The sequence below is a fragment of the Carcharodon carcharias genome, chromosome 14 (genome assembly GCF_017639515.1).
Source record: "Carcharodon carcharias isolate sCarCar2 chromosome 14, sCarCar2.pri, whole genome shotgun sequence".
Taxonomy (NCBI): domain Eukaryota; kingdom Metazoa; phylum Chordata; class Chondrichthyes; order Lamniformes; family Lamnidae; genus Carcharodon; species Carcharodon carcharias.
Window position 1 is genome coordinate 10,123,478 of NC_054480.1, and position 12,130 is coordinate 10,135,607.

Genomic DNA, 12,130 nt, shown 5'->3' on the forward strand with positions numbered 1-12,130 from the left:
ACTGGAGCACAAATACCTAGACTGATACTTCAGTGCAGTACTGCGGGAGTGCTGCACTGTCAGATGTTTTTGGCTGTCAGCCCTTTCAGGTGAATGTGAAAGATGCCACAGTCACCATTTGAAGAATAAACGAGGGGAAAAAAAAACTCGCCAATCAGGTGGGGTGATTGGGGGTGAGAGGTCATGTGATGGAACCTCCAGGAATACGTCCAACCAGAGTTGGCAGCCCCATGCAAGATTCACACACAAAAATTATTGAAATGTCTGAAGGTTATTTTGGCAGATTGTTTGCAGTAGAGTCGCTGCATCAGCTATTCTGCAGCTAACAAGCCTGTCAAAGCTACACTGATGGCCAAAACTTGGGATCAGAAAAAACCTCTCCTTTCAAATTCATGCTTCACTTGCTTAAAGGGATGATGGGCCTTGGATACTGACACTCATCTGACAGATTGCTGCCAAACCCATGACCTCCAGCACCTAGAGGGACAAGGACAACAGGCACTTGGGAGCACCATCAGCTTCTAGTCACCCACCATCCTGATTTGGAAATGTGTCAGCGTTCATTCATCATTGCTGGAACTCCCTATGCAGCAGGGACCGTGGCATACCTTACCACACAGACTAGAGTGGTTTAAGGGGGCTGCTCACCAACAGCTTCTTCAAAGCCAACTTGAGATGGGCAATAAATACCAGCCTTGCAAGCGATACCCCATATTCCCAGAATAAATAGGAAATAAAGATGGTATCTGATTTTGGTTTGTTTCTAATTCGTTTGTTTTTAATTTAGGGGAAGGTGCTGGCATCATGGTATTGTCACTGGACTAGTATCCAGAGACCCAGGGCAATGCTCTGGGGGACCCGGGTTCAAATCCCACTGTGACAGGTGTTGAGATTTGAATTCAGTAAAAATCTGGAAGTCTGACGATGACAAAACCATTGCTGATTGTTGTAAAAACCCATCTGGTTCACTAATGGAAATTCAGGTCTGTGACTCCAGATCCACAGGAATGCAGTTGACTCTTAAAGTACCTGCTGAACAAGGGGCAATTAGGGATGGGCAATAAATGCTGGCCTGGCCAGTGACTCCCACATCCCAAGAATGAATATTTTTTTTTTAAATTGGTGCGGGAATCACTCTCTAATTGGCACACAAGGACTGTGCTGCATGGATGAAGGCAGCCAATGGCGTGAGTCCGGAGGCAGGGCAGTTGACAACAGGAAACCTAGTGGAATACTCCAACCAAGAGACAGCAGGATTGTAAAGCCACTCCATTGTTGTCTCTGCGCCATGCCAACCTTTACTCCACCAAAATCAGGTCTGAGTTTCTTCAGCCTCTCTCCGTAGCTCAGTGAGAAAAGCCTTGGATTGGGAGAATGTTTCACAGTAATGTTGAGAATAACCGGACTGAAAGCACAACTTTTGGGTTATTTTCTTGACCGAGACACAACACATGACTAATTAGTCCACCACTACATGGCTGTACAGGAAGTCTCTGCATTCAACTCCAACAACTTGCCTTTATATAGCACCTTCAACATAATAAAATATCCCAAGGCTTTTCACAGCAGCAATTGCCAAGCAAGATCTTACACTGAGCCACAAAAGGAGGTGTTAAGACAGGTGACCTGGTTGCAGAGCTCGGTTTTAATGAGCATCTTAAAGGAGGGGAGAGCAGTAGAGAGACAGAGCTTTAAGGAGGGAGTTCCAGAGTTCATTTAATTTTCATTGAGCGCCTATTAATAGCCCTACTTTTGGATGAGATGAACTAACAGTGCAGTAGTTTATAATGGCAATATCTGAATCAGTTCAGTGTAATTGGAAGAAAGCACTTAATACTTGCTGATTTTAACTCCTCAGTTCACAACTAGAACTAGTCATAAATCCCCAAACAGCAACAATATCTTGCATTTATCTAGCACCTTTTACAGTATGATCAAAGAGGTAGGTTTTAAGTCATGCTTTAAAGGAGGAAAGAGCGGTGGAGATGTTTAGAGAAGGAATTCCAGGGCTTAGGGGCCAAGGCAACTGAAGGCTCAGCCAATGATGGAGCAATTAAAATTGGGAATGCTTAAAAGGCAAGAATTTGCAGAGTGCAGATATCTCAGAGGGCTGAGAGACTAATGGTTACACAGATAGGGAAAGGCAAGGCTGTGGAGAGATTTGAAAACTAGGGTGGGAATTTTTAAATGGAGCTGTTGCTTAGCCAGGAACCATCAAGCATTGGGGCGATAGGTGAATGGGACATGGTGTAAGTTACGACACGGGGTGGCAGAGTTTTGGATGACCAGAAGTTTAAAGAGGATAGAGCATGGCGGGGACAGAAGTGCACTGGAATAGCCAAGTCTGAAGGTAACAAAGGCATGAGCAGCGGATGAGCTGGGGCTGGACTGGGCTGGACTCGGGTGGGGTAGACCAGATTCGGGTGGACTGGACTCGGGTGGACTGGGGCAAATCTGGCTGCTCCTGGGACAAGGACTGAGAATCAAGATCTGTGGCATTGAAGTCAGATTCATTTCGGTCAGGGTCCGATTGGATGAGGCCCAGAGATACTGCTCACCCAGTAAAGATGGCAGTGAGCCTTAATTTAATATATTCGCCTGAGTATGACACACTGATTAAAAAAAAACAGATCAGATCTTCCTCTGCATTCTTAAATCTTAATTATTTTCTGCACAATTAAAGATTGCAGGTTAAGTTGATTCATCCTGCTACCTGATCAGAACTGGTTGCGTTGGAGGAAGCAGAAATATTTTGATCCTACTTTGTGCCTAAAATTCCCTGACAGCCAGTCTGAACTCATCCAGCTGTCTCCCAGCATTAAGGAGTTACACTAGAGGCAGCTGCTCTCTCCCCATTGCCATTCTTAACACAGCACCAGGCCACAGTCCAGAGTCTCCAACCCCTCCAGGTTTGGCCAGGAGTCTGCAGGAAGTCAAAATTAATCTTTAAAACACTACTGCAAGCAACATCCGGGAGAAAAGGCCCTTAAAAAAAAATGTCTCACGCCCCCAATTCCTGCAAACACTTCTATTTATTGCTTATAAATATATTGGAGATGGGTCGAAAAGCTGTTTCACAAACAGTTCAGATTCCATTTGGGTGACAAAAAGGGGGGAATTTTAACCCACTCCCACACGATGGGCGGGGTTAAATCAGTAAACATGTCTGAGTAACCCGCTCCCCGAGGCTCAGTCAGTGATTATAATATGCTAATGGGGTTGCATAGCTCAGATTTTGGGAGCTGTGGGTATCCCGGGGCTCAAGAGACTCGCCAGCTGCAGATAGAAAGGAACTGCTGGACTCAGCAGCTGTGAATTTCCAGCACTGCTTGTGGGCCAAGATGAGGAGGGAAATGCTTGCTCCTCCCACCCAAACCTGGCCCCTTAAACACATTTCCCACTGTCATCTTCAGGTGGGCTATGTGGTCTACTCCCGCCCCTATTTCATACGTTCTAGTGATCTCTCCCTTCCTCCTCGCTGTTCACCTCAGAGCACCTACACTGACATTCCGCGATGCTGAAGGCTGTCCCACAACCTGCCCCGGGTTCTCCCACCTGGCAGCCAAGCAACCTTCCAATTTGGCCAGAAAACAGAGTCAATAAGTTATGAAGTCCTGTTGTTAAATTCGGTAGGTCCTCCGCATTCTCAGGGTTTCTGGTTGCTAAACCCTCCCCCACTCCAGGCTCCCACTGTTAACACTGGAGCCAAAGACTCTGTTCCTTTACCAATTGGCCAAGGGAGGGCAGTGCTCCTGGAGAATGGACCAATGGCAGCACCGAGGAGGCAGGGTGGTTAAACACAGGAAGTCATGTGTTGAAATCTCCAGGACTACATCCAACCAAAGTTGGCAACCCAACCTCAGTCTGAAACTTTGCTTTGAACTGAAGGAGTTCTTCTTGCACCTTAAGTTCTTGTGAATTAGCAACACTGGGCAGATGCTGGGGTTCAGCCTCCTGAAATCAGTCCCTGATCTTTGACCTCTGTTCAGATGATTGTCACTTTTAGTGCCAGTTTATGAACTGGATTGCAACTCACCATAACATTTTACAGTCATATGAGAGAGAGAGAGACAGACAGACACAGACAGACAGACAGAGAGAGACAGAGTGAGCAAGAGGGCTGAGAGACTGGCAGGGAGATTGTCAGAGATAGAGACCCCCACACAAAGTGAGAGTGAAACAGACAGGGACATAGATACAGAATGAGGAAGAGGAAGAATGAGAGAGTGAGGCAGAATTTCTGTCTCAATCTCTCTCTTCCCCAATCTCTCCTTCTTCCTCATTCTGTTTCAGGGGAGAGAGAGAGAGGGCACACAAAAATGAGACAGACCCAAGTTCTCGTATCGAAGAAACGACCGAGTCCCGTTAAGTAAATAATTAAATAATGAACCATTTGTCCATTTAAAATGAACATAAACAATTGAAGTTTTACGAGGAATTGATCACATGTGAGCAGGAGTGGGAAGATTAAATGTGTTTTAATGTCTAAAGTCTTTTAGCATCATTGCATCTTTAATGTCATCTACATCCTGACAGGCACCACTTTAGGGTCAATCGTCCTGTTATTTATGTCCTGCCATTTAATTAATTCAGAATCAGAGAAGATTCTCACTATTTTATGTGCAGTTCCTGCTCTGTGATATCTGAAGGAGCCTCTTTCCCGTCTGGTGACCGATGTTAATCATTGAAAACCAACTGCTAACGTTTGGCCCTGTCTGTATTGGGTTTGGCCCTGTCTGTATTGGGTTTGGCCCTGTCTGTATTGGGTTTGGCCCTGTCTGTATTGGGTTTGGTAATCTTTGATGCTCAGTCAAACAATCTGGTCTCATGAGAAGGAGACAACAAGCAGCCAATTTACCCCCTTCCCGCTCGCTATCAAGTGAGTCCCTGTGCCTCCCACTCACTATCAAGTGACTCCAGTTCACTATTGAGTGATTCTCCACTAGAAACTCTAACATGAAGGATTGACAATTCCTAGACTGATCCACCTTGAGCTGCTTCCTTCTACATGATGGTAATGAAGGGGAGATACCCTCCCTGAAGGGTCTGACATATGCTGGGCATGCTCCTATGGGTACTAGCTGACCTCTGACCCTGCTCAAACAGCCTTTCCTCGTGTGTCATCTTAGACATTGGTGAAGAGCATCACAATAAAGCTGATTCTCCCCTTGCCTCAGATGCATTCCCATAGAATCATAGAATGGTCACAACAGCAAAGAAGGCCATTCAACCCTTCTTATCTGTGCCAGCTCAGCTAGTCTCACTCCCCCACCTTTTCCCCATATCCTTGCAAATATTTTCTCTACAGATAATTATCCAATTCTGTTTTGAAGGCCTCAATTGAACCTGCCTCCATCACACTCTTAGGCCATGCATTCCAGATCCTAACCACTTAACAAATAAAAAGGTTCCTCCTCATGTTGCCATTGCTTCTTTTGCCATTTACCTGAATCTGTGCCCTTTGGTTCTCAATCCTTCCACCAACAGGAACAGTTTCTCCCCTCATGATTTTGAATACTTCTATCAAATCTCCTCTCAACCTTCTCTTCTCTAAGGAGAGCAGTCCCCACTTCTCCAATCTATCCATATAATTAAAGTTCCTCATCCTTGGAACCATTCTGGTGAATCGTTTTGGAACACTGTCTAATGCCTTCACATTCAGCCAGGGGTCACTAGATAATCACAGAATCACAGTGCAGAAGAAGCCCTTCGGCCCATCGAGTCTGCACCAACACGTGAGAAACACCAGACCTACCTACCTAATCCCAATTACCAGCACTTGGCCCATAGCCTTGAATGTTATGATGTGTCTAGTGCTCATCCAGGTACTTTTTAAAGGATGTGAGGCAACCCGCCTCCACCACCCTCCCAGGCAGTGCATTCCAGACCGTCACCACCCTCCTCACATCCCCTCCTAAACCTCCTGCCCCTCACCTTGAACTTATGTCCCTTGTGACTGACACTTCAACTAAGAGGAACAGCTGCTCCCTATCCACCCTGTCCATGCCCCTCAATCTTGTACACCTTGATCAGGTCACCCCTCAGTCTTCTCTGCTCCAACAAAAACAACCCAAGTCTATTCAACCTCCCCTCATAACTTAAATGTTTCATCCCAGGCAACATCCTGGTGAATCTCCTCTGCACCCCCACCAGTGCAATCACATCCTTCCTATAATGTGGCAACCAGAACTGTGCACAGTACTCCAGCTGTGGCCTCACCAAGGTTCTATACAACTCCGACATGACCTCCCTACTTTTGTAATCTATGCCTCGATTGATAAAGGCAAGTGTCCCATATGCCTTTTTCACCACCCCATAAACATGCCCCTCCGCCTTCAAAGATCTATGGACACACACGCCAAGGTCTCTTTGTTCCTCAGAACTTCCAAGTGTCATGCCATTCATTGAATACTTCCTTGTCAAATTACTCCTTCCCAAGTGCATCACCTCACACTTTTCAGGGTTAAATTCCATCTGCCACTTATCTGCCCATTTGAACATCCTATCTATATTTTTGTGTAGCCCAAGACACTCAACCTCACTGTTAACCACCTGGCCAATCTTTGTGTCATCCACAAACTTACTAATCCTACCCCCAACATAGTCATCCACGTCATTTATATAAATGACAAATAATAGGGGACCGAGCACAGATCCCTGTGTTACGCCCCTGGACACTAGCTTCTAATCACTAAAGCATCCTTCTGTCATCACCCTCTATCTCCTACAACTAAGCCAATTTTGAATCCACCTTATCAAATTACCCTGTATCCCATGTGCATTTACCTTCTTTATAAGTCTCCCATGTGGGACCTTGTCAAAGGCTTTGCTGAAATCCATATAAACTACATCAACTACACTACCCTCATCTACACACCTGGTCACCTCCTCAAAACATTCAATCAAATGTGTCAGGCATGACGTCCCTCTGACAAAGCCATGCTGACTATCCCTGATCAAACCTTGCCTCTCCAAGTGAAGATAGATTCTCTCCTTCAGAAATTTCTCCAGTAGTTTCCCTACAACTGACGTGAGACTCACTGGCCTGTAGTTCCCTGGCTTATCTCTACAACCCTTCTTAAATAGCGGAACCACATTAGCTGTTCTCCAGTCCTCTGACATCTCCCCCGTGCCAGAGAGAAATTAAAAATTTGGGTCAGAGCCCCTGCAACCTACTCCCTTGTCTCCCTCAGCAGTCTGGGACACATATCATCCGGACCTGGAGATTTGTCCACTTTTAAGCCTGCCAACACCTCCAATGCCTTGTCACTCTCTATATCAATTTGCTAAAAAGCAATGCCATGTTTCGAACTCGGATCTCCCCCGCTGCTGGCGACACACTTGAACCAACTCAGCCACAGCCACACTGCAAGCCTCAAAATTCAAATTCCACCAGCTGCCATGGTGGGATTTGAACCCATGTCTCCAGAATATTAGCCTGGGCCTCTGCATTACTAGTGATATTACCATTATGCCACCATCTCCCTGATCAGCCCCTCAAGCCTGTCACACCATTTAAATGGATCCTAATCTGTGCCTCAACTCCATTGAGCCACCTTGATTTCATAACTCAAGCTCAGTTTTTAAATTTCCTATTAACCTCAGCCTCAGTATTTTGGGGGGTGAGAGTGTGCAGGAGGGAGAGAGAGCACGCGCGCAAGAGCATGCAAGCACCAGATTTCCATTACCTTTGCTGTGTGGAAGTGCTAGCTAACGTCACTCCTGAAAGGTCTAGTGGGAACTGCATCAGCCAGTATGTGCACAGCAAGCTCCCACAACCAGCAAAGTGATAATGACCAGGTAATCTATTTTTCTGGGGGTGTTGATTGAGGGATAAATATTGACCAGGACATTGGGGTTAAATCTCCTCCTCTTGTTTGAACAGTGACATCTACCCGAGACAGCAGATGGGGACCTCAGGTTAACATCTCACCTTAAAGACGACACCTCCAACAGTGCAGCACTCTCTCAGGGCTGGATTGTGCGTTCAAGTGGAAACACAGAAAATTTTGGCATAGAAGGAGCCCATTCGGCCCGTCACATCAGCCCCGGCTGACAAGGAGCCATCCAGCCTCGCCCCACTTTCCAGTTCTTGGTCCACACCCTTCTGGGTGACAGCTCCTCAAGCGACCTTCAAGCCTGTGAAGTGGGACTTGAACATCTGCCGCAGAGGTGAGCATGGTACACACCCAGTCAAGGTTGCAGCCAAAAGGTCAGACAATCTTCCTCTTCCCTGTATCATTACTCCTCTGAGTTGGAAAAAGACGTATCAGGCCCTCTTCTTTTCTAACCCATTTCTTTCTCAAGATGTTCCAAGCATGGAACTGCTTACCTCCCTCAGTCGCATCTTCCTTCTACAAGGTTTGGAATACTCAAACGTGATGTCCCCTAGCCGTCACTCTTCCATTCAGCCTATGCTCTCACCTTCTCCTTCCAAACTTCATGGTGCCTTTAACATAAGAGCCTCAATCTAAAATTAGCTCTCGTGAATTAAAGGACCTTTAGTAAGAGGCCCTCACTAACAGGGTTGGTTACATCGCCTATTTCTATCTGATGTTCTCCTGTCCAGGTAACAGGTTACAACCCAGATAACGGCCCTTCAGCCCAACCAGTCCATGTTGGCCTTTCCCTCTCAGCACAGCCTCTAGCCACATCTACACACCAAGTTCTCATCCCCTTCAACCCAGTTCCTTTCAACCTCCTCAAAACAATTCTTGAATAATTTCTGCCTCCACCATAAACCCTGGAATCAGTGTCGTCAACTCTGGCTGGGCAAATTTCCGGAAGTTTCATTACATGACCTGTCTCCATCTTCCCACCTCCATACTTTTACCATTGGCTGCCCAACACATTGTGGTGCTCCAATTTGCGGTATAACTGATGGACAACCACCCGCAACCCCGCCCCCCCCACCACCCCCCACTCCCCATGTTTATTTCTCCCCTAGAGTGCTCACAACTATGTCCAGGAAATTACTCTTTCAATCCTGGAGAGTTGGCCAACCTACCTGGGAGCTTGGCACTTTCAGAACAGCCTAGAATCACCCCAGAGTCACAGCCATTCCACAATCTTGGCACAGGTGCCAAGTTGAATCTGCCTCAGTTTGGCACCAAAGTCAGAGTCTAGCTCGGGACACCAAGATCCTGGTTCCAAAGGTAATTGCAGTGAACTCCCAAGAAGTCTCCATCAGTCAGTTCCAGTGTCAGGTCAGGACCCCGATGAGTGGTGGGGGGTGAATATAGATTCAAATTCAGATAGTGTCAGAGCAAAGCTGAACCACTCCACGCTGGACCTACCCTTACAATAGTGTGACTGGAAATCCTAAATACAGTTGCCTGTAGCAACAACGAACCATCAGGTGCATCCATAGCAACCACCGTTGCAACACACAGGAACCAGCCCCATCACTCATCAAGCTACATGTGGAGATTAGGACACCTTTGAAAACTAATTATGAGGGCGGGTTTCCAATACAGGCAACAGTAGAGGAGGCCCCACTCTCTTAGGGCATGATCTTATTGGATAATTGCCCTCTCTCTGTCAAACTTGGTTTCTTGAAAGGGGAGAAAGGAGTCACCTTTGCCACATTGATATTTGCACCATGTGACCCACTTCAATACAATTTACAAGGTCTGCCAAGTGTTTGTAAAGAGAAACAGTAGAAGAAATGGACACTTTTTTTTTTACTACACAGAGGCAGCTCCAGTTTAGAAGTCCCCTTAACATTTTTAATCGGGTTTTCTGCTCTTGAGGAGGAGGAAGAAATAACCGTCCTCAAATTTTCAGGAGTAAAGAGTGACATTTTAAAGCCATCTTTCTGTGGCAAAATGCAATCTTACTGTACAGTCATTTGAACAGTACCTCAAATATTCCTTTCACACACACACAACTTTTAAGCAGCATCATGTTTCAGTTTTTCTTTAAATGCAATATTTTGCATTTTGTACCACTTTAGGAGCTTGTTTCTTATGACAGTTTTCTTTGCTGCAAGGTAGAAAATATGAACCAGCTGACTGCATAAAACAAAACAGCTAGAATAAAAACCCTCTCTCTGTCTCTCTCTCTCGACATGGAATCACCACCTTCTCTACAACACCCCTATCTCCCTCAGTGAGCTACAGCAACCATTTACAAGAGAGAGAATTCATCTGCCAAAACACAGTCAACCGAGAAAGAAGTGACAAACTTTTTAGGGGGAAAAAGCTCTTAAAAAGAAAGGTGGGGGGAATTACAAGGTCCTGAGCAATAAAATTGCATTTTGCTAAAAGTCATTCAAACAAATTGCATCAAAGTGACAGATTATCTTGCATGAGGGGAATAGACAACTGATTAAAAATACATTAGGAGGGAGAAAGAAAGAGAAAAATCAAAATGGGACAATGTTTAAAAATCCTGAGACATCAGTTTAAATGTACATACAAAGCCTGGGATGTGTGTCAATGATATTGCAGATTAATGAGAAAAAAATTATTTTCTCACACACACACACATTCACACTGATGCCTGACAAGAACAAAACAGAAACTACTCTATTATAAACACACACTGTTTTCCCCCTCCCCATCTTTATATCTATATCTATATTTTTTTTAGGAAATACAATAGCAAAAAGATCAAAAGAGGGGGATTTTCTTTGTTTTTAAAAAAAATATCAAAGCGTCACAGACAGTAAAATTACTCACCGGACAGGCAAGAAAATTCGGGAGTTAAAAAACGGCAGAGAGAGAGAGGGAGAGGGAGTGAGAGAGATAAAGATTAAAGGAGGGGAACAGACTGACTGGGGGTGGGGAAGAGAGGGAGAGAAATAACAAGCCAGGGACAGAGAGACAGAGAGAGAGAGAGAGAGAGACAGCGCAGCGAAATTCACCAGCAGCCGGCACTCTCCACTTGAGTGGAGGGGGAGAGCTGGACATCAGGGAAGCACACACCCGGCTGGGGATGCAGCCCGCCCTCACAGAGGAGTCGCCCTCGAAATGCAGGCACCGCTCAGTGCGCCGGGCTGCCTTCGGGTGGACCGGCTGTGCGGCTAGGGTGGACCTCACCCCTCCCGGTACCCCCCCGCCCTTCCCTCTGCGCTAAATGGTGTGTTCGCCTCAGAGCCATCATCCTCCTGCTTATTCTGAAGCTCAGGACGGTAATTATAGAATTAAATAGCTGCAGCTTCTATCATCGATTAAAATATCGTCTACAATACAATGTCACGATTTTAACCTACATTCGAACAAGCTAACCTTATTTCTATTTAATTCTAAAGGCCTTGCCTATCTAGCGAATTAAACAGCTCATGTCTGCCGGCACAAATTTTCCCAATTATAAATTCATCTGACCACATTTGTCACGGAAACTCGAATGTAAACTTGGCTGTTTATAATCCCCTCCCCTCCTGATGCAGGCCTTGCAGCGCCATCGCTGTTGGGAGGGTGTAATTACAGCGTGACCGGTTTACATAGCCAGTTTCCTTTTAGAAATCCTGTCACGGGAATTTCAAGCAGGGAGAGGCCGCCAGGGAAAGCGCACTGGCGTCAGCAGGCGCACTGTAGCTGGATTCCTGCTGTCACTCGCCCAGATTACTTCAGCAAGCACCTCGCTCCCTGCGACTCCCACAATAACAACATGCATTTATAAAGTGCTCTTAAAACGCCACAAGGCACTTCACAGGGGTGTTTTTGACATGAGCCACATGAAGTGATGTTAGCTCAGACAGCCAAAGACGTAGGTTTTAAGGAACATCTCAAAGAGGAGGGAGAGGTTTAGGGAGGGAATTCCACAACTAAATGGCCTAGACAGCTAAAGGCCCAGCCGCCAATGGTGAAATCTGAAGATTGGGATCACACAAGAGGCTAGCATTGGAGGAGCACAGAGCTCTTGGTGGGTTGTAGTGCTAGAAGAAATCACAGGGCTAGGGAGGGGCAAGGATTATAAATGGGGGTGTCGGAATTTCTAATGGAGAGAAGTTGCCAGGCAGAGCTCACAATCTGCAGTATGTGCTAGCTGCTGTAACTGACCAAGGTTACTTCAACAGCAGCACACTTTCCATGGCCTTTACCCCCCTCCCATGAAAGCCAAAAGCTTCAGTGTTGTGTGAACACCACCATTTCCAAGCTCCTTTCCTAGTCACACACCATCTCAA

At 46.0% G+C, this 12,130-nt stretch overlaps 1 protein-coding gene across 2 annotated transcripts in view; it reads right to left on the minus strand.

Moving 5' to 3' along the window:
• raly (RALY heterogeneous nuclear ribonucleoprotein) overlaps window positions 1-10,915 on the minus strand; it is a 149,224-nt gene extending 138,309 nt beyond the window's left edge. For both annotated transcript variants that reach the window (XM_041203671.1, XM_041203672.1), the window contains exon 1: window positions 10,683-10,915. The gene's annotated coding sequence lies outside the window, so the exon portion shown is untranslated. The remainder of the gene's footprint in view (window positions 1-10,682) is intronic.
• Window positions 10,916-12,130: the final 1,215 nt, after the last annotated feature.